Genomic DNA, 22,934 nt, shown 5'->3' with positions numbered 1-22,934 from the left:
AAATTGCAACCCCTGCTGTGGTCTACTTTCTTGTGCATATTTTCTGAATATGTATCTAAAAATGTAGGGTAATTGCACAGCCACATGCACAGCCACACAGAGTTTGTATCTGCATTCGACCACAGGCACCTGACATAAGGATGGTGTATCCCAGGGCCATGGTCTGAGGTTTCTCGAAAAGGGGATGCAGAAGAAGGTCTGCCAGGTGTACCCCCTCCTCTGAGCCAGTTTTTTTTTTTAAAAGTTGGTACCATTTTAAGTGGGTTCTGGTGCATCCTTGAAGTATTTTTTTTTTTTTAAATATTAAATACAAAAAATCAAGCAGCATTACTTTAAACAGACGAATAATGAATTTATTTTCAAAAGTGATATTTTCAACAGTTTTTTAGGGAGTGCAATTGCATGCTCATTATACAACAATGTACAGCTCTACTTTTCATAAATAAATTTGATTTAACATTTTCTGAATTCTGAAATAACTTAACATAGTAACATAGTAACTTTGTAACATCTTTAATTTTATAATTTCAATTCAGAAGTATAACTGTGTGTCCACACAATATTTTTGGAACTTTGAGTTGAGAGTTTCTGAAGGAGGTGTAATTTGGTGTGTTTTTTCATGCATTGTTTTCAGCACAGTTTTCACTGCACCAAAGTGCGACTTTTTCACACGCAGAAAAAAATTGCACACTGAAGAAAAAAATAGATAAAACAGTTAAATCAAGCTATTTTGAATAGCAAAATCAAGTTATAAAGCTAAATCCATCTTCTGTGAAATCAATAAATAAATTTTCATGGGGGTTTAATTTTCATTGTTTTTCGAGGCATGAAGAGACCCACGAATTCATGACCACTACGAAATGTAAAATTTCATATTCATTACTACTCAACACTTCTTCAACCACAAAATCAAATCCTCACAAACCATTATTTTTTCTCAAACCTCCAATATTTGATCCCTTGAAAATACATGATTATACAGCATACATAGTTAAATTAAGACACACAATGTTGCACCTCCCCATTTAACGGCAGAGGGGCAATTTCTGAAACTTAGGGCGAATTTGTTGCATCAAATCCAGTTCAGGTTTTGGTTTAAGGTTTAAAACTAGTTTTCAAACTGGTTGTTTATACATCTCTGTTAAAATGCAGTACATGTGTTATTTATATTTATGATGCCTCAAAGATTCATCAAATGATCAATTTCCACATTTTTAACACATGGAAAGATAAAAACTCGGGTATTTATAATTATACTCTTTAGATTTCCAACATTAAAACTGTCTTTACAGTATGTTCTACAATTTACCATACATGTTAAAGTTTGTCCAAATGATTCAAAACTTATTTTTGAAAAGGAAAATTTAACATTTTCTATTCATTATCATTGAACAAACACCATTACAATATGCAGCATTTATCTATATTCTCTGATGCCTTATATAAAACATCAGAATGTGGCATTAAAGTCAAAAAGAGTTGTTTGTCCTCGAAAAAACAATCATTTATAACTTTTTCCTTTATTAAAATAGTAACCATCTTTCATCACCGCCATACTGGAATACTTCCCACTCTTTCGTAAACCGAATAAACCACCATCGGAGATGGTTTGGTTGGTTTAACGAACTGGTTTCAGTTACAGAAAAAACAAATAAAAAACCGATTCTGGGTTTAAACTAGTTTAAAACCAGTTTGTGGAACATATGAACTGTTTACAGAACTGGTTCAAAAACTAAAACCAGTTTTTGAGAAACAAATTCGCCCTTAATGAAATCGGGATACATAAGAGATGTTTGTTTTAATATGCTAGGAATTAATCATTTTATTTTTTTTGTTTTTTTTTTTTTATTATTTGTTGAGTCTAAAAAAGTGTTTGGCAGGTGAAAGGGGGTGATTCTTCATCCAAGGTTAACATGCCGTTTCTCTGGTCGAGCTCACATTCTTATGAATTAAGAAAAAAAATATCAAAACAGAATGAGTTCCGTTATACATTGTATCTTTGATCAATCAAAATTTACCTGTTTGTTGTACATAACTCTTTTCTGTGCAACTTTACGCTATCTATTACCTGCATGAGGTACAGACACGTGTATTACATGCTGGTTCAGAAGGAGGTACTTGGGAAGCCTCCCCCTCCAACTTTACTGTTAGAGACATAAGCTATGTACTATCATCTGTCCATTTATATACATTATCATGATTTTTGGCGGTCCTTTCACTTCCACAGGTTACATCCGAAAAATGTTGTGGCAGTGAAAGAGTTGAAAGACGTTAGGTAGACCGTTCTTGCTTTATTTCGCTTTGCACGTGTTCATTGAGAAATCGTGTATTGGGATCATCCTACGATGAAAAGCTTTCGTTTTCAATTGTTGTGCCTAATATAGCTCATCTGAAAACATAATCACATTTATTTACATTAATAAAAATGACTAAAATTAACTCAATAAAATACGGTAAAATTACACTAGATCTAACATGTCTAATGCGTTATTTACATCAATGGGTCTTTTTGACGTCACAAAACCACAAAATCCAGCCTGCAGGGGCCCGTTTCACAAAGCCAAGTTATATCTTAGGAAAGAACTTTTTCCTAAGTTCATTACTTATCCGTTTCACTAATCTATTCATATCTTATGAAATTCCTAAGTTGTGTCTTAACTTTAGCAGAAGTAAATCGATGTCTTAAGAACAGACTAAATATGGCGGCTTCTTATGTTATTATAAATCATAGGAATCTCTTTCGACGAGAAAGAATATTTCGAGACAAAAATGATCCAATGGATTATATGGATGATCATTATATGAGATTATCTCAAAGTTTAGACTCCCTCGCCATTTGATTCAGGGTATCTGTGGGGAGATCGCAAACGATATCAGAAGGCCTACATGAAGATCACACTCACTTCCACCATCCCTCCAAGTCATGGTTGCTTTACGGTTTTTAGCCACGGGGAGTTTCCAAACGGTTACTGGCTGCTGACTTGCATGGTACATGTATAAGTAAAGCAAGTATATCAAGAATTGTTAGGGATGTGTATGAATCCTTAGTAAAAATCAGTCCAAGATATATAAATATGCCTATTGATGAGACAATTACAAAAGCTATGTTCCATTTCTCAAGAATAAGTGGATTTCCAAATGTTATTGGTGCCATAGACGGAACACATGTTGGAATTAAAGCTTCAAGTTTTGAAGAAAATGTCTTCGTGAACAGGAAAAATTATCATTCAATTAACACCATGGCTGTTGCCAATTTAAAGTTTTTCAATGTAGTAGCAAAATGGCCAGGGTCATCACATGACTCATTTGTTTGGAACAATTCTAAACTTTGTCAAATTTTAGAAAGAAGATAATATCAAGAGGGTGGCTTTTAGGTGACAGTGGGTATCCACTTAAACCATATTTACTCACACCTGTTCTAAACCCAAAAACCGCTAAAGAAAATGCATACAATATGCCTACAATAAGCAGTGATAAGGCTCATATGAAAACAAGAAACGTCACTGAAAGATGTTTTGCTGTATGGAAAATGCGATTTCGTTGTGTGGACACATCAGGTGGTGCACTTCAGTTCTCACCTAAAAGAATCTGCAATATTATAGTTGCAACTGCATTTCTGCTTTAACAATAAAGTCCCAGACCCCAGATGAAGGGCCGTTATTAATGACGGAAACGACAATGTGTATCGTGGGACATTTAATGACGGAATAGAAGTTAGAAGACAATTGATTGACGCAAGGTTTTAAACAACAATATCTTCTATTCTTATATGTACATCAACCTATGTGACTTTTCTGTGCACGTACATGTATATTTTAACATACATGTACATGTTGTAACAATACACCTAATTAAGAAAAATAAATCTCATATTTCAAAGAGAATGCCTATTAACTTCTGCATACGAATTAAATTTTACCTCGCAGTTAAGCAGGTTACAAAGGATGAACATGCGAAATTTGCGACAAAATAAACTTTCAAAACAAGCATTTTTCTTTTCATTGCAAGAATGGTCAACATCCAATCTACAACTTTATGTAATTAAATTACGTTTAATAAAAGTGTATATTTACGAAGTTCGAATCTGTTTTCAAAGGCAGGGATCATCACAATTTCTTGAATCTCCGTTCGATAATGAGGACGCTCACTTTTTTACTGACTTTATACATAGTCAGTGCATGTTTGTCTATTGTTCTACGTTTAAAAGTAGTTGTATAAATAATAATAATGTGTCAAAAGGAGATTAATAGACAAACATGCGCTCATGGTTAAAAAGAGAAAAAAATGCTTCTTCTTATATTCGCTCTCTGTGTTATAACCAAGGATTGTGACATGTTGAATATTATAATTCACCACGTGATTTCTTACCTCAGGTAACTTTGTGAATACTAAATTCCGTCACGTGACTTGTAAGGTAGCATGTTTTGTGCTATCTAGGGCATTGCGTTCTAACACGTTTAGTCATCTGGCATTGATATGAAATCTGCTTTAATTATATTGACGTGCTCATATTGTTGATTTCGTTTTGAAACCTTTGTCAGAAGTGTATTTGTGCCATACAGAATGGAGAGGGAGATTGGAAAGAGTGATCACGTTTTTTTTTCAAACATGTCATTGTTATTTATCAAGTCTAATTTTAGACCCATTCTTACAATGTTAGCTCCACCTCTCATGCATATCTAATGTTCAATCAAGGGCAGGTAAGTGTAAATTCACTATATTTGGAAAGCAGTAAGGACAAAAAACATTGAATCATTTTATTGTATCACAGTCTAAAATCATTTCAAGATTTAAATTTGGTTCCAAATTGACAGGATTTTTTCATAAACATACAAAAGGGAAATAAGGTTTAGATATAGAAGCAACCGAAAAAGACCCCAAAACAGGCGTTAAGTGCAGTCATCCTTTATCGAGTGGACAAGTTTAGGCCTTCATTTTTCAGTGAAGCAAAGGCAATTTTTTTTACTAACATTTCATTCAGTTCAAAGAGAGTTAACTGTACTTATGACTCAGATAGCTCATCTGAAAACATAATCACGTTTATATCCATAAAAATACATACTGAATTTCTTTCATACCAGTCTTTATGTTTAAAAAGTAAAATTCTAGTGTTAAGAACCGTTTCATGTTTCATATAACTTTAATTAAGATTTGTGCAGGAAATATTAGGTAAAAGGACGGCTGGACTGTCTGTCCCCTTTTATGAACCTTAAATGTCGGCGATGTGTATTGCTGTTGACCGACTTTAGCGTGGGAGAGAAGCGAAGTCGGTTACTTCCTTTGATGTGGTAACAATGTGACGTAGAAAGCGTCAGAACGTCACGAACAGTGAAATACCTATGATGTTCTGCAAAAAGCTCTAAAGACTTTTTTTTTTCTTCAAATAATAAATAAAAAACGATTAAAAAGTGAATTGTTTAAAAATCCATTTTTCTAAGATCTTTCCTACATGTATTCGTATAAAATTTAATTAAATCAGCTCTCTCTCTCTCTCTCTCTCTCTCTCTCTCTCTCTCTCTCTCTCTCTCTCTCGAGACGAGATCGGTCAGACATAAACATTCACCAAATTGAACATTAATTAAATTAGATGAACATTCACAAAGAAAAATAAATCTAAAGAGAGCTAACTCTAACTGGGATGGGAATGCTAATTTTGATACACTTAATTGTCGCGATGTCTTTTCAGTTGTTTAGAGTTAACAGGTTAACGGAGCACAAAACGTTGAATTATATCTTGATTAATATCTCAAATAATGCTCTCCCGAAATATTATCCTATAAAGAACTATATATGATAAGTGTCTCAAATGGTCCCTTAAAATGATTACCTTAATTTTACTTTATATATAGGTTTACTTTGCACAGCTATACACATAGCATTTTTTCGTGATTTTCAATTGCAATCTGAACAAAAAGCCATTAATTTAGAAATATGACATCATGAAGTTAACCTTTTCCCGCCATTTTAGTAAATTTCATACAAAATTGCTTATTTTTACGCAGTTTTTCTTACAGAAAATATTGAGCGCAGACTTGAACAAAGGATGACTGCACTTAACGCCTGTTTTTGGGTCCTTTTCGATTGCTTCTGTTGCTTTTATATCTAAATCTTATATCACTTTTGTATGTTTAAGAAAGAATCCTGTCAATTTGGAACCAAATTTAAATCTTAAAATGATTTTAGACTGTGATACAATAAAATGATTCAATGTTTTTTGTCCTTGCTGCTTTTCAAATATAGTGAATTTACACTTACCTGCCCTTGATTGAACATTAGATATGCAAGAGAGGTGGGGCTAACATTGTAAGAATGGGTCTAAAATTAGACTTGATAAATAACAATGACATGTTTGGAAAAAAGAACGTGATCACTCTTTCCAATCTCCCTCTCCATTCTGTGTGGCACAAATACACTTCTGACAAAGGTTTCAAAACGAAATTAACAATATGAGCACGTTAATGTGATTAAAGCAGATTTTATATCAATGCCAGATGACTTAACGTGTTCGAACACAATGTCATAGTTAGCACATAACATGCTACCTTACAAGTCACGTGACGGAATCTAGTATTCACAAAGTTACCTGAGGTAAGAAATCACGTGGTGAATTATAATATTCAACAAGTCACAATCCTGGGTTACAACACAGAAAACGATGTAAGAAGAAGCAGTTTTTTCTCTTTTTAACCATGAGCGCATATTTGTCTATTAATCTCCTTTTGGCACATTGTTATTTATGCAAATATACAACTACTGTTAAACGTAGAACAATAGACAAACATGCGCTGACTATGTATAAAGTCAGTAAAAAAGTGAGCGTCCTCATTATCGAACGGAGATTCAAGAAATTGTGATGACCCCTGCCTTTGAAAACAGATTCAAACTTCGTAAATACACACTTTTATTAAACGTAATTACATAAAGTTGTAGATTGGATTTTGACCATTCTTGCAATGAAAAGAAAAATGCTTGTTTTGAAAGTTTATTTTGTCGCAAATTTCGCATGTCCTTAAGTGCAGTCATCCTTTTATACTTTCATCAAAGATGTATCCATCCATGACTTATCACTGACAGATTTGGAAAAAAATTGTTTGTTCAAAGCTGTGCTCTATGTTTTCTATAGGATAAAAGTCATGAAAAAGGCACACTTTTGTCTTATTTTGATTGGATTGCAAAAATAGCATCATTTCTGACGCCATTTACGGTCAGTGTGTGCATATAAATGAAACAAATCTATTGAAAATATGTTTTTATATAAACTTCTTTACAAAAAAAAAAAAAAAAAAAAAAAAAAAAAAAAAATTAACGTACCTGAATCACATCTAAAAATGTCGAAATTATTGGGGCCAAATTGACTTTTATTATATATAATCCTTTCAATAAATCACGAAGCTAATTTTAATCACTAAATTTCAACAAATTAATTTAACTTTAATGAATCAATAGATTGCAACAATTTAATAATCGATTTAATTAATGAAGTTTGACTCAGTGAATTTCATGTTTATGTTCGTGTGACCATTTTTATATAATTAAAAGAAAGAAACTTCATGTTATCAATCAGAAAAATTAAGATTTTTAAAAAATAAAAATCGTAACAAGTTTCACCAAGTACCATTTGATAGCCTGTCTCATTAAAAATGTATATGAATAAAAGCAAAAGAAGATTTTTTATAAACAAAATAAAACCAAATTCTGATATTGTAGATAATATGTACCAAAACAACAAAACCTCGACCCCTCCATGCATATGATAAACAAAACGAAACAAAACTTTAAGTATACTGAAAATATTCAGGAGATGGGCTTCTAATATAAGCAAGAAAAAAAAAATACTTTTTCATAAATGATTTTAATACAGAAGCCCATTGAGACCAGTTCAGAGAAGAAATATTTTTTATTGCGTTTAAACGCAATAATTATTGCGTTTAAACGCAAAACATTGCGTTTAATCGCAATAATTATTGCGTTTAAACGCAAAAGATTGCGATTAATCGCAATGTATATTGAGTTTAAACGCAAAAGACTTTGCGTTTAAACGCAAAAGATTGCGATTAAACGTAATCTTTTGCGTTTAAACGCAATACTTTTACGATTAAACGCAATACTTTTTGCGTTTAAACGCAATAATATTTTTGCGTTTAAACGCAATATTTTTTGCGTTTAAACGCAATAATTTTTGCGTTTAAACGCAATAATTTTTGCGATTAAACGCAATACTTTTGCGATTAAACGCAATAGTATTGCGATTAAACGCAATAATTTTGCGATTAAACGCAATAATCTTTGCGTTTAAACGCAATAATCCTTCCTTATAAGGATTTGTTTTGCATTTAAACACAATGATACTGTAGTTTCAAAATCAAACATGAATTAGTCAAAGCTTATAATTACATGTACTAGGACCCGACACTTCAACTTTGAGAAGATCCGATTTGTTCTGTGTCTTTTTGCAAAATTTTCCAGTTTTTGAAAATTGTAATAAAACAATGGCATCCTAACAACCTGAATGTCTTAAATGTATTAGAACCCAAAACTCTTAATGAAGTCTCTGATCAATTGCTTACGTGTATCACAACTTATAGAGAAAGTTTCAGTGGTATTAATAGCACTTGTCAATTTGATACATGTAGTACACATCGATCAATCTGTTTTCATTCGATTTTGATTTTGACCTCATATAAATCCATCACATATGTTCTTGTGTTTACTGTATGCAACCATAGAAAGGGTTATGAATGTACATTGAAGTCTAAATACTTCATCATGTTGTATGTAATTCCAACATTTCCTCAGTCCTTTCCAAAAATCCCTTTATACATGATTTAAACTTGTGACTGCAACGTATGGGACAGTTTTTTTTAGCAGAACAACTGACCGAAACTTCATTAAAAATGTAGAGAATAAGCTTAAGACATGTCTCGTTCTTAGGATTCCTTTGTTTTTACAACCCGACCTTTTTTTTCTCCTCTATAAATTCTTATTAGTGATTTACCTTTCAGAGAGTGTTTGCTCGGAGAAATCTGATTCTATATAGACAACACACAATTTCCTAATAAGTAAAAAAAAAAAGAAATAAAAGATATAAGTATGCGTGGGTCCATTGTTCTCTGCAAGGTTTGATACAAATGACTGCCTTTAAACACAAAGATTATTGCCTTTGAACGCAAAGATTATTGCGTTTAAACGCAAAAAGTATTGCTTTTAAACGCAAAAGTATTGCGTTTAAACGCAAAAATTATTGCGTTTAATCGCAAAAGTATTGCGTTTAATCGCAAAAGTATTGCGTTTAATCGCAAAAATTATTGCGATTAAACGCAAAAGTATTGCGTTTAATCGCAAAAATTATTGCGTTTAAACGCAAAAATATCATTGCGAATAAACACAAAAATTATTGCGTTTAATCGCAAAAGTATTGCGTTTAAAAGCAAAAGATTGCGTTTAATCGCAATCTTTTGTGAATAAACGCAAAGTGTTTTGCGTTTAAATGCAATATACATTGCGATTAAACGCAATCTGTTGCGTTTAAAAGCAATGATTATTGCGATTAAACGCAATGTTTTGCGATTAAACGCAATAATTATTGCGTTTAAACGCAATAAAAAATATTTCTTTCTCAGAATTGGCCTCAACGGGCTTCCGTATTTTAAATAGAATGAATGTGAATTTTTTTCTTTCTTTTTTTCTTTTTTTTTCTTTTTTTTTTTTCTTGACATTTCAAATGATTTTTTTTAAAAAGAAAGTTCAATAACTGGGCACTCCCCCATCATTAGAAAAAATAACCATGAAATCCTCCCAAAACTAAAATAGAAAAACAAAATTGTATGATCAACAATGACCGTTCCTGCTAGTCCACTCCAGGCGCAGATCTAAGAATTTTTTTCCAGAAGGGGGGGGGGGGGGCTCCACCCCATTGGAAAAAAATTCCAATCCAGAAATTTCTAGACAAACAAACAGAAAAAAATTAAATGATAAAAATAAAATTAAAAATATTTATAATAAAATACAAATAAAATTAAATAAAAATAATTTTTAAAAAATCTAAAAAAAAAAAAAAAGAAAAGAAAAAAGACAGGCAGAATCCGATTCCGATATGACGGTACACCAACCAGGAAGAATAGGCAATTCGAACCTGTGTACAATGTAACAGACTCACTGAGTCAGATCATCATAAATGATATTGTTAATGGATGTCTTCATATCTTAGAGCAGAAGGGACAGTTTTTAAAATGTGTTGACAACTGTAGCCTTGAGAGACCTTATGGACTGAGTGTGGACGGTAAAGGAAGATTATGGGTAGGGTCACATATTACAGGTGATGTAAAAGTCATCCAGTATATGGAATAAAAATTATCAAATATATATTTATTGCGATTTATTTGAAGTTTGATATAGATTTGCACCATAAAGAATAAATATTATCAAAACAGTATTGTGTTCCATTTATAATGCATCTTGAGATATTTTTTTTTAAATCATGCATGTGCAAGATGTCTTTTAACGACGTTGGATCCTGATATTTAAAGTCTTAAATTTTTTTTGTCAAGTATATTTTTAGCTTGTATACACATAGCTTAATTAAAACCAAAACAAAATATGGGGGTCAATATGCTTCTTTTGGCGCTACAGTACATTTAAAATGACCTTTTTGCACTGAATTTGTGTCTTAATCAAAAATAACATCTTCGACGTTTTCCCTCCAATATTTTTTATACAAATAAATCATGGGACAAAGTATGCTATTATTCTCTCTTAAAAAAGACACATTAAAATTGTGACAAAGAAAAATTTTCAAATTGCTTCGCATAATCAATTATTTGACCTTTCTGCACTCACAAAATGTCATTTTTTGGGCATTAAAAATTTAACAAGCAAGAAAAATATTTTAAAGTCTTAAACTTTTGCTGAATCTAAGTAGATTGATCAGAGTTATCTTATATATTCAGAAAAGAAAATCAAAAGAGGAGGTCTATGATGTTATTTTTTAGATATTACTAAAAACTGTTAATTTTGTTATAAAATTGGCTCAATTTTTTCCTGGAGTTTCAGAATATATTTTCTATATTTGTCACAATATGATGATAGAATTCACAAAAACTGATTTAATTAATATTTTAGAACCAGCATTAAACATTTCAATGCACAAAATAGCTCTGTGTGCAACCAGCATGGAAAAATAGGAATCTAAACTTACCAGTACTGTATATATTTCAAAAGGGAAAAAATGATCATTTTCTTCTGAAAAATCTTCCGCCACAAAATATAGTTCCTGGCTTAATCCTATTTGAATGGAATTTAATCGCGTTTTTTTCATTGGATATAGTATAATTTGCATTGTAGAATCCAGATTTAATGTTAGAACTTAAAAATAATGCAGAATTTTAGAAATAAAGCTCCAGACCAAAATCTGCTCAAAAGCTCAGGATCGAACGTCCTTAACTTTTTAGTTTTATAATTAATCTTTTTCCATGTTTGAATTACAATTGGTCTAACCATATTCAATTATTCTGACTTTTTACTCAAGTTTAGTTTTTAGCGCAGTTTTTAACTTCAATTTATGAAGTTTGAAATAAAATACTAATAGAACCAGGTATGTGTAATGGTAATAAGCCGAAAACTGTTTAACATGTTAGATATTAGACGATCCGAGGCGTGTCAGCACCGAGAAGTGTCTAACATCTGACATAATGGTCAGTTGCCGGCTTATAGCTTACTTAAAACATTTCGCCAATATAATAGCACTCCAATTGTTAACTTATTGGACAGCTACAGGTTAACTAGTCTCGTTCTGCTAGAATGACAAAACCTGACACTCTCCACTAAGTAAGGCCAACGCAACTACTTTTTCTAAATTTATTACTGTTGCTTTTAAATAGTAGGAATCGTTTTATATCGATAAATATAAACTTAATTAACTTTGTTTAGTCTTATTTATCCGCATTGCGACATTTTAAGTATACAATACGCATGAGAAAAAGTTGATTGTATTCATGACAATTTATTCATTTTACGATGCAACACCACGGATGACGCCGTATTTAATAAACAACTTGATTAACAATGTCACTAATGGAGAACACCAAAATACAGATTTGAGCTTGAAGTCTTCTTCTATGAAATCTCAATATATATATATATATATATATATATATATATATATATATATATATATATATATATATATATATATATATATATATATATATATATATATATATATATATATAAACAACAGGATTTATTCACACCATATTTGAGCTTGATTTTTTTTTCTACTATGAAACTGGGAAGTTATTTCTGATATTCTGATTTGAATCAAACAGTTTCTCGATTGTGTTCAGGTTTTGTAGGATTTTACTCCAACCACTCATTAAGAGCCATATAATGACTTGAACTTTTATATAGGAGCCGTGGCACGCATAATCTCAGAATTTCTCCAAACTCTCTACGATAAAAGTCTTTGATAGCGTAAACTCAAATCAGGCAAAAATAGGTTTCTACGTGTCATGGTTACCATAGCAACATGTCCTTAAGTTTGAAAAATGGCATTTTCAACATGTTCAGAGTCCCATAGTTAACGTTTGCAGCAAAGTAAACAAGTGGCAATGACTATTTTGAAAGTTGAAGGCCTGATGTCTTAAATGCATGATAAACATGTTTGGTAAATCAACTATTACATACGTTACTATGGAAATAAAGCATTCAAAAGTAATAATTTTGTTCATTTAAATTTATAAAGTCATACACCTAAGAATAAAAGCAATTTTAGGTTGAAATGTAAGCAAATAATAGACAAAATATCCTTGTAGCATATACCAAGGGCGAAATATGATATTTCTTATAGGTTGGCAACGGTTGCCATGGTTTTGATACCACCAAGGGATTTTAAATTTACTCTCTTAGTGTTTTAATCCTATCCTATCTTTTTAAAAAGCATATTTTTGTATAACTGATGATCAATTTTAAAAGGCGTTGGTGTGACCCTAATTTTCACATTTCAAAAAATTGAAATTAAATTCTTTAAATAGAGCGTTGCTATGGAAATTAGCGGAAAAAATATGCGTAAAAATCTGAAAAATAACCTGGTTTTTTTTTTTTTTTGGATACGTACCCTTGTATGTAGATTCCCAAAACTTTTATGATTGATTTTTATGAACATCTTACCTGACTTTCAATTTTGACTACCACCCAATTTCTAAATGGATGCAAAAAGCTGCATTTTCACTTCTTGGTAACCATAGCAACAGTGTTGTATTTTTCATAAAACTTTATCAATATATGATATTCAACTTTAGTTCTACCAGATATTTACTATTCAAGGTGAGTCAAATATATGTTTCTTGATTTAAGGGTAAGTAAATTCCTAAAGCAGCAAAAAAAAAAAAAAAAAAAAAATCACTTTAAACAACTGGTACGTTGTTTCCATGGTTACTCTGCAAAGTAACAATTAATCCCAATTTTTCTAATGTTGTCGGTGTTGCAAGGTCCTAAGGATGTATATGTGCCAGTCATGAATTTTGTTGTTTTTCCTCAAGATAGTATCATTAACCCAATCTTAGCAACAGATTTTGCATGATTACGCGGTGTTACCATGGCAACCATGAAACTTATTTTTTGGAATAATATTGCCAAGACCTAATTACTTAAGGTCAAATATTTTTATTGTTTTTCTTAGGTTGTTGATTGAGTTTGATCATGTAACACCTATTATTAGTGAATATTGAGCGTTTTTCAGCATTTATGTATTCCGAATGTACCCATGGTTACCACTTACTCAGAGATATATTCTAAATAGTTTCTTTATAGCATAAGTGGCAACAGGGTGTCATGTTTTTGTGAGAATGTTTGTTTGTTTTTCTTAGTCTTTATTAAGGCTTATAAAGATTCAAAGTAGCTGAAAATCTCAATTTTTCCCAACTTTTCTGGCTTTTACCATGGCAACCAAGACATGTAGCAACAAAATTTTATTTGATATATGTTTCTGGTGTCAAGTTGTAATAATGGGCAAAGTTTCGTCAAAATCGGTGACCATGCGTGGCAAAGAAGTTTAAGTGGTAACAGAGAATCGCTATTTACTAGCTCAAATAATGCGGGACCGGACTGGACCCAATGGTGTGCGTAAGGAAACGCATTTTGTGATCTCAATATTTAGGGAATGTCCCACGTATCTATTAATGTGAAATGAATAAAAATGAATATGGTGAATTAATGAAATTTAAGATTGGTGACACGGATTCTTGTAAAAAATTCCCTGCAAGAAATTCAGTTTACCGTGGATTCAATAGGAATATTTTATTAAATTGTAAATATTTATTTACGCTGCCACACAGTAATTACCTACATTGCTCATGTTAAATTGTGGGATTTGTCAGAGCTTTTTCAGTATACATTTTTATCGCTTTTTGTTTTCAGTTCAATGTTACCTGTAGCTGTCCAATAAGTTGAATCTTACTGGACACATACAGATATCTTATTGGACGGGGTACAGGACAATAAGAAATCTACTGCAGGGATGACATCACCAAAATGTTTTATTTTCTGTTATGAATAAAATGGATGCATGTAAGTCTACTGCTAGATCTTAGATGGGTAAAATTAAGACAATCAAAGATCGTTTAATTCCATTTTGATCATAGGCATAGAGAATACAATAGTTTTGGAAGTCGGAAGAAAGCAGTTAAACTTGTAAAACCACACTCAGATAAAGTTGTAGATACACCCACTACGATCAATATAAAAGACACAGGATTCTTGTCAGAACACCACATGAGTAAAAATATAATGTGCTTCGTATATTTTCAACAAATTCTTAATGATAATGTAAATTATTATTTATTCACAATTCGTAAATACATCAAATTGATGGTTATTCCAAATCTTCCAAATCTGTTAACCGTTCACGGTAGCTCAGTCGGTAGAGCGCTCGCTCCTTGATCGGGAGGTCGTGAGTTCGAATCTCGGCCGCGACAGACCTAAGTCGATTAAAAATAGGTAGCAACTGTTCCTTCGCCATGCGCTCGGCACTTTGAAGTGAAAGTTGCGGGTCCCTCGGATGAGATCTTAAAAACCGAGGCCCCGTGTCACGGCAGGCCCTCACTGCTCAATGGCCCTGAGTGCCGAGTAAAGGTCAAAATTTGAAGCCCTTCACCGGTATATGGTGACGTCTCTATATGAGTGAAAAATTCTCGAATGGGACGTAAAACTACATACAATCAATCAATCAATCCAAATCTGTTAAAGAAAAAAAAATTCAGGGGTATAGCTTTGAAAATTTTATTAAAAGCAATAAAATTTATCAAAATTAGGATTAGCAATTATTCTATACAACAAAGTGTTAGTACTTTATTGCAGTAATTAAAAACCTACCCATTGTCAGTCATTTAAGTAAAATAAAAAAAACCTTGACACACTCTAATCAATACAATTTGTTTTAAGAGCCATTCTCTGTACCGACTTGAACTTTTATATAGAAGCTGTGGCACGCATAGTCTCAGAATTTCTCCAAACTCTCTATGATAAAAGACTTTGATACCGTAAACTCAAATCAGGCAGAAATTGGTTGCTACGTGACATGGTTACCATGGCAACATGTCCTAAAGTCTGAAAAATGGCATTTTTCAACATGTTCAGAGTCCCACAGTTAACGTTTGCAGCAAAGCAAACAAGTGGTAATGATTGTTTCTGAAAGTTGAACGCCTGATGTCTTAAATGCGTGATAAACATGTTCGGTAAATCAACTATTACATACGTTACTATGGAAACAAAGTATTCAAAATTAATAATTTTGCTCATTTAATTTTATAACATCATAAACTTAAGAATAAAAAAAAAATTATAGGGTGAAATACAAGCAAATAATAGACAAAAGATCCGTGTAACATATACCATGGAAGAAATATGGTATTTCTTACAGGTTGGCAATGGTTGCCATGGTTTTAATACCAAGAAGGGATTTTAAATTTACTCTCTTAATGATAAAATCTAATCCTATCTTTTTAAAAAGCATATTTCTATATAACTAATGATCAATTTTTTAAGATGTTCATGTGACCCTAATTCTCACATTTCAAAAAATGCAAATTCAATTATTTAAATAGAGCGTTGCTATGGAAATAAGCCGAAAAAATATGCATAAAAATCTGAAAAATATTCTGTTTCCTTGGATACGTACCCTTGTATGAAGATTCCCAAAACTTTTATGATCGGTAATTATGAACAACTAACCCGACTTTCAAATTTGACTGCCACCCAATCTCTAACTGGATGCAAAAAGCTGGAACATAGGGTTTAATATTGATATAAAATTAACAAAATCGAACATATTCCCTTCTTGGTTACCATAGCAACAGTGTTGTATTTTTCAACAAACATTATCAATATATGATAATCAACTTTAATTTTACCAGATAAGTACTATTCAAGGTGAGTCAAATAATATGTTTCTTGAATAAAAGGTAAGTAAATTCCAAACGCAGCAAAAAAATATCACTTAAAACAACTGGTACATTGTTTCCATGGTTACACTGCAAAGTAACAATTAATCCCAATTTTTCTTATGTTGTCGGTGTTGCAAGGTCCTAAGAATATATATGTGCCAGTCATGAAATTTATTGTTTTTCCTGAAGATAGTAGCATTAACCCAATCTTAGCATCACATTTTGGATGGTAACACTGTATTACCATGGCAACCATGAAAGTTATTTTTAGAATAATATTGCCAATACCTAATTACTTAAATGCGTGTCTACGAGAAAACCATGCAAAATCCAAATTTTATTATGAAAGGCATTGTGATCATTTTGACTGATTTTATTGTTTCTGATTAGCATCATGTGTCCTCTAATAAATCCCAGTATCAAAACTGTCAGGTACCTTTGGGGATCCCTATTATAGCCCTACATTCTATTTTTAGCACATTTTATGAAAATATTTTGAAAAACACCCATAGATTAAGAGAAAAAAATTGCAGGAAAAAATGCACTTTTATTCAAATGTTACATATTAAATAAATTTAAAGGAAGTGCTCTAACTAGAAATATTGTATTTAATTTCATTTATCAACACTGATTCTGTAAAAGTGGGGTCTAAAATTAGATTAAATCAATGTGTTTAAAATACCACTATCTTTAGAATGCTGTAAAAACCCAAGAAACGCTTAAAACATTATAAATATCAGTTTAATTGCAAAAATCCTTCAAAATCAATATATAGTTAAAAGGAATTTGGTTGCAAATGGCATTATGCTAATTTAAAAATAGATTGAAGTTGGCTGAAACTATTAGAAAAATTATCTCCCTTAGTGGAACTCTCCTTATTTAAAGGAATTAAAAGTGCGATGTCTTAATGGCAGACGAAAAGATGAAGTGTTGATTTGAGGACAATATTATGATAAAAGATCTCTAGCTTTGTTGAAAGATTGTAAAATAGATTCAGTTGAATATACAAGGTATTTTAAATGCAGCACATAAGACATTTCTGTCCGTGAAACGCTTCTTATCGTTAACCATCTTGAACCATACAGCTGTTATGGGACTTGGACAGTCTAATTTCTGTAAACATACCTACATGTACATGTATGTGTCAAACACAGAAATATACTTGGTCTACACTGGAAAAGGAAAAAAGAACATGTTGTCACCCATACCTGATAGGGGAGACGCTATTATGCAAACCCGTTAACCGAGAGGGTCAAGCTGAATGAGGTTTTGCCTGTTGGAACTGGTAAGAACATTATGCAGTTTAAAAACTTAAGAAATTTTGCTAAACCATTGAAATTAACTTAATTTCTGACCTTAAAGTTTTCAGAGAGACACTGTACATGATATTTGGGTTGTCAATAAGAAATGAAACAGATTTATAAAAAAAAAAAAAAAAAAAAGCATGTTGGGGGTTCCTCCCCTCAGTGAGGGTTGAGAGGGCAATACCAGAGTAATTGGGGAATTATGTCATTATAGGTGAAGAAATTCCCCAGTCCCACAGGTCTTAAGGACAACCCTATACATGTAAATATAATATCACAAAGTGATATCATAATTGGAAATATTTACTGACTTTGTGTTTATAGTTTGTGAAAACCTATTGATATCAAGTTTATACAACTTACATGTCCAATCTATAATGATTTATATCTATCAACTAATTTGATTCCTAATTGTTACAGGTATATGCAAAAGATGTATAGAAACACACTTTAAAAAATCAGTATGGAAGTAAAGCTGAAGGAAGAGCTTAAAGGTACATATACATACACTGTGTGTTTATAATTATATGTAAAAGTTTTATCAAATTATTTCTAAAATTTACTCAGTAACTTATACATCAAGTTTCACTTATGAAGCAAAATTACCTGCTTTTATTATGTTATAGCTGAAATACATGTAAAAAGTGAAAACTCTTGAGCAGCAGTCCACTTGCTAATTCTTGTTCTCATTTGAGTATATTTAGTACTCACATAAATTAAGGATTCTACAGTAAATGTTGATGAATGGCTTTTACACTCAATAGTTTCATAATATTGATCATTTCACATGTAAATGATCCGATCCTGTTTGGAAATAAAATTTCAATTGCATATTGTTTTGAATTAGTTCTAAAAATAAAATCTCAAGTGTGATTTCAGTTTCATTTTATGTGTACATAACTGGTTATAAGTATTCATGTAACTATGAGGATTATTAAGTATTGTATAGTTAATATTAAAATTAATGTTTATTCTTTAGCAGAAATGTGTTCCTATTGACAAGGCAACAATTGAATCAAACCAAACAGGTGATCACTTACTGTAATATAATATAATATTTTTAAGGTTCTACATAATAATAAAGATAATGTCAATGTTTAATATCTCAAAAAATAAAATTAACAAATATGTTTCATTTCCACACTGAAAAATATAACCAAGTGGACATTGTTCTCATGCAGTTCAATGACATGAACCAGAGTTTGTACATGTGGTTAACATTTTATAATGTATACATACAAGTTACTATAATCATGATAATATACATGTAACTGCTCATTCACATTACTGATAAGTAAAATAACAAAGAACAGTTTATGTGAAGTAAGGTCTAAATGGTGAAGATGCCTGAATATGTGACTGATAAACTGAAAAGTCCAGTCCATATAGTTCAAGTTTTGAGCTTTAAAATTATTTAATTATGATTCATTCAAAATGTTTCAGCATTAGCCTTTTTAGCATTAACTGTAATGTATAAGGGTATATATACTTCATGGCTTTTTCAATTATTTTACAGAGCAAAGAGTGGAGGAAAATGGAAGAAGTCATGGACTTAACAGAAAACATATGACCTAATACCTGCAGGTAACAGCCTCCCCCCCCCAAACCCCCCCCCCCCCCCCCAATAAATGTTTATTGGTCTGTCCATTGGTCATTCTGTCTGCACATGTATGTACTATAACACTTTAATTTGGGAACAATATCTCTTAAAGCCTTTGAGCTTTTGCAATATCATTTCATATCACAACTCCTTACAGCCTAGAGAAGATCCCTATTGGTTTGAGGTCAAAAGGTCAAGGTTGGAAATTCCTACAATACAAAAAAAGCTCAAATAATAACTTTAGTTTCCCTTGAGCTTTTTCTGTTAAATTTTATATCATAATTCCCAATGACTTAAAGAAATCCCCTTTGATTTCAAAGTTAAAAGGTTTAGTTGAAAAATTCATATCTTGCAATAAATAATGTCCTGGTGATAACTTTGGTTCTCTTTGAGGTCTTGAATTTATTTCTTTAATAAAAAAAGACACCAATTGACTTTAAGGCCAAAAGCTGAAAGGTTAAGGTTGACCTTTTTCTTTTTCCATCTGCATTTTTTTTTTGGTCCAGTTCTTCCATCCTCATTTTTTTCCATAAGTGGGGGCCACAATTCTCTGAATTAGCTTGTTTTATATTTGGATCATGTGCAGGTTTGCATTAAACTCAATTAGCCATTTAAGGGATTTGGATCTCTTACAAAATAGGAAATAAAGGTGATTCAGGCTAGCATTGCCAAGGTCCCTTTGTTGTAAAATTGAAATTATTCCCTAATTCCCAATGTCATTTAGAACATCAAAATACATGCTCTTTTGCTTTTGGGTATAAATGAAAATTTACTGTACTAAAATGTCTTCTTTGATTATCATAATTATTGCAATATCAATTATGAACTTTAATTCAAACATCAATTTGTCATTGCTTTTACAGATTTTGAATTCATATCATCAGTGCATATAAATTGGTCAAAAGATGAAAGATCTCAGCATAAATTGTTCAATCATGCAAAGCATATCCTGTCAAATGGAGATTACCCTCCCTTAAAGTGTCAAGTATCTCAGAAATTGGACTATTTGCAATGCTGTTCAGGAATATTTTACAGTCAGTACATTTAGCAATAGGGCCTGTTGCACCATGCCAAGGTACAGAGTTGATGCTTCAAGCTGTCGACGGCATTCCAAAGGAAAAGGATGAAACTTTTTTTTAGCTTACCTGAGCCGAAGGCTCAAGTGAGCTTTTCTGATCGAAATATGTCCATTGTCTGTCGTCGTCGTTGTCGTGGTTGTAAACTTTTCACATTTTCATCTTCTTCTCAAGAACCACTGTGCCAATTTCAACCAAACTTTCCACAAAGTATCCTTGGGTAAAGGGAATTCAAGTTTGTTCAAATGAAGGGTCACACCTTCTTCCAAGGGGAGATAATCATGAATTTGTGAAAAATTGATGGCATCACCTAAAAACTTGTCAAGAACCACTGTGCTTGAAAATATGAAACTTATATGGAAGCATCCTCAGGTAGTGTAGATCCAAGTTTGTTCAAATCATGACTTCCAGGGGTAGGGTGGGGCCACAATGGGTGATCAAAGTTTTACTTAGGAATACATAGGAAAAAGCCTTTAAAAATCTTCTTCTCAGAAACAGCAAAGCCATGATTGATCATATTTAAAAGGAAGCATCCTCAAGTAGTGTAGGTTCAAATTTGTTCCAATCATGACCCCCGTGAGTAGGGTGGGGCCAGAATGGTTGATCAAAGTTTTGCATATAATACATGTACATAGGAAAAATTTGTAAAAATCTTCTTCTCAAGAACAGCAAAGCCATGATTGGTCATTTTTATATGGGTGCATCCTCAGGTAGTGAAGATTCAAGTTTGTTCCAGTCATGACCCCCCCTCCCCCCAGGGGTAGGGTGGGGCCACAATGGGTGATCAAAGTTTTACATAGGAATACATAGGAAAAAGCCTTTTAAAATCTTCTTCTCAAGAACAGCAAAGCCATAATTAGTCATATTTAAATGGAAGCATCCTCAGGTAATGTAGACTCAAATTTTGTTCAAATCATGACCCCCCCCCCCCCCCCAAGAGAATAGGGGGGCCATAACAGGGGATCAAAGTTATACAAAGGAATACAAATGTTATATCAATAAAAATTGTCTTGTTAAGAACAGCATAGCCATTATTTGTCATATTAATTCAAATATTATTTTGCTTTATTTCAGTGTAGTAGCTTCAAATGAGTTTTTAATTTTTTTTTTTTTTTTGACAATTTAAAATTAGAGATCATCTTAGTAATAAAATTTTTTATAATGTTGCTGTCTTTAAATTTTCTCTGTAAAAGTAACATGTACATGTACATGATACATTTGGTATTTTTCAAATGCAGTTGAAGGAATTTAATTGAGCATTGTCAAATATTTCATTTAAATACTAGTTGTGTTTTTATGACTTTATGGTATTAAAAAAGACATAAACTTTGTTCTGTTCATTCATTTGTATAATTTTAGGGCAAACAAAATCAGCATTTTTATAAAATGTTTTGCATGTTTAAAAACAACTTTTGCAATGAAGAACTGTATGAAATTTGGGCAACACTGTGAAAAAGTGGATTTTATTTACTGATGTGTTCACACTTTTGAACAATCTCTCTGTTAAACTTGCAATTTTATGTATTTGCAGTTTTTGCAATGTGCATTTTCATGCTAAGGGATCCTGTAAAATGAGCCCCATAGCTACATGTATAGCCAGTTCATTGCTATAATACATTAAGCCTTGTCAAAAACTCATGATTTTTAGCTCTACTGGTTAGAGACCAGAAGAGCTTATGCGATAGTAAGGGGTTGGTCGTCTGTCTGTCCGTCAACAAAAGCTACTCCTACAGTTTTGGTCTGATTCCAATATTACTTGGCACAAGTAAAGTACACTGAGATACATAATTTTTTTTATCGGATTTTGATTTTGATGAACGGTGTTGCTATGGTTACTAAAATAGAAATTTCTGTAAAATTCTTTTAAAATCTACTCCCCCTTTAGTTTTAGTCAGATTTCCATGAAAAGAGACCAAATCAAGGATCATTATTCTATTTATTTCTGTTGCAAAGTCAAGTCCAACTGCTACTTATCTCTTCCTTTGTTAGAAGTACAAACCAGTAGAGCTACAGTCTCGAAAAAGACTTCTGGTTAAACAAATATTCAAATCATGCATCTTTGTGACATTCTGGATAAATATAAGCTAATTTCAGTCATGAAGATTGAAGGTCATGTGCCTGAAATGATTTAACGTTCAAAATGTAATCACTCTAGTAGTCCAGTATGCCTTTCTACCCAGATATTGTGTAATTTTGCTAGGGTGAAAAAATCAACTAATTCAAATGTGCCACCAAATTGCCTGTTATTTTTACTTAAATATCTTAAAACAAATACTTCTTGATAAAAAATATAATCACTGAAGTGTCTCTTAAAATTCTATGCCTGTTTTTTCTACAGAATATCCCTTAGAATTATTGTGACCTTTTTGCACTTGCAGTTCAGCACTTACAAGAGTGAAAACTCCATTAATTTAAATTTGCAACCAAAATCCCATTAATACTAAATAATATATTTAAAAACAATCACTTTTTAAAAATATGAAATCAATGGAAGCGTTTCTTGGAATTTTATAGCTGT

The 22,934-nt window shown here is 31.9% G+C and overlaps 1 long non-coding RNA gene across 1 annotated transcript; it reads left to right on the top strand.

Annotated features, from left to right (window-relative positions):
* The first annotated feature begins 17,364 nt into the window (after positions 1 to 17,364).
* On the top strand, positions 17,365 to 21,441 carry LOC133188956 (uncharacterized). The gene is made up of 5 exons (XR_009721352.1): positions 17,365 to 17,721; positions 18,161 to 18,234; positions 18,720 to 18,768; positions 19,257 to 19,324; positions 20,204 to 21,441. It is a non-coding gene; the product is annotated as an uncharacterized LOC133188956 (long non-coding RNA).
* Positions 21,442 to 22,934: the final 1,493 nt, after the last annotated feature.

The sequence above is a fragment of the Saccostrea echinata genome, unplaced genomic scaffold (assembly GCF_033153115.1).
Source record: "Saccostrea echinata isolate AGI-Se365-2 ecotype Australia unplaced genomic scaffold, CSIRO_AGI_Sech_v1 ptg000016l, whole genome shotgun sequence".
NCBI classification, from domain to species: Eukaryota; Metazoa; Mollusca; class Bivalvia; order Ostreida; family Ostreidae; genus Saccostrea; species Saccostrea echinata.
This window is presented reverse-complemented; position numbering and strand designations above follow the sequence as displayed.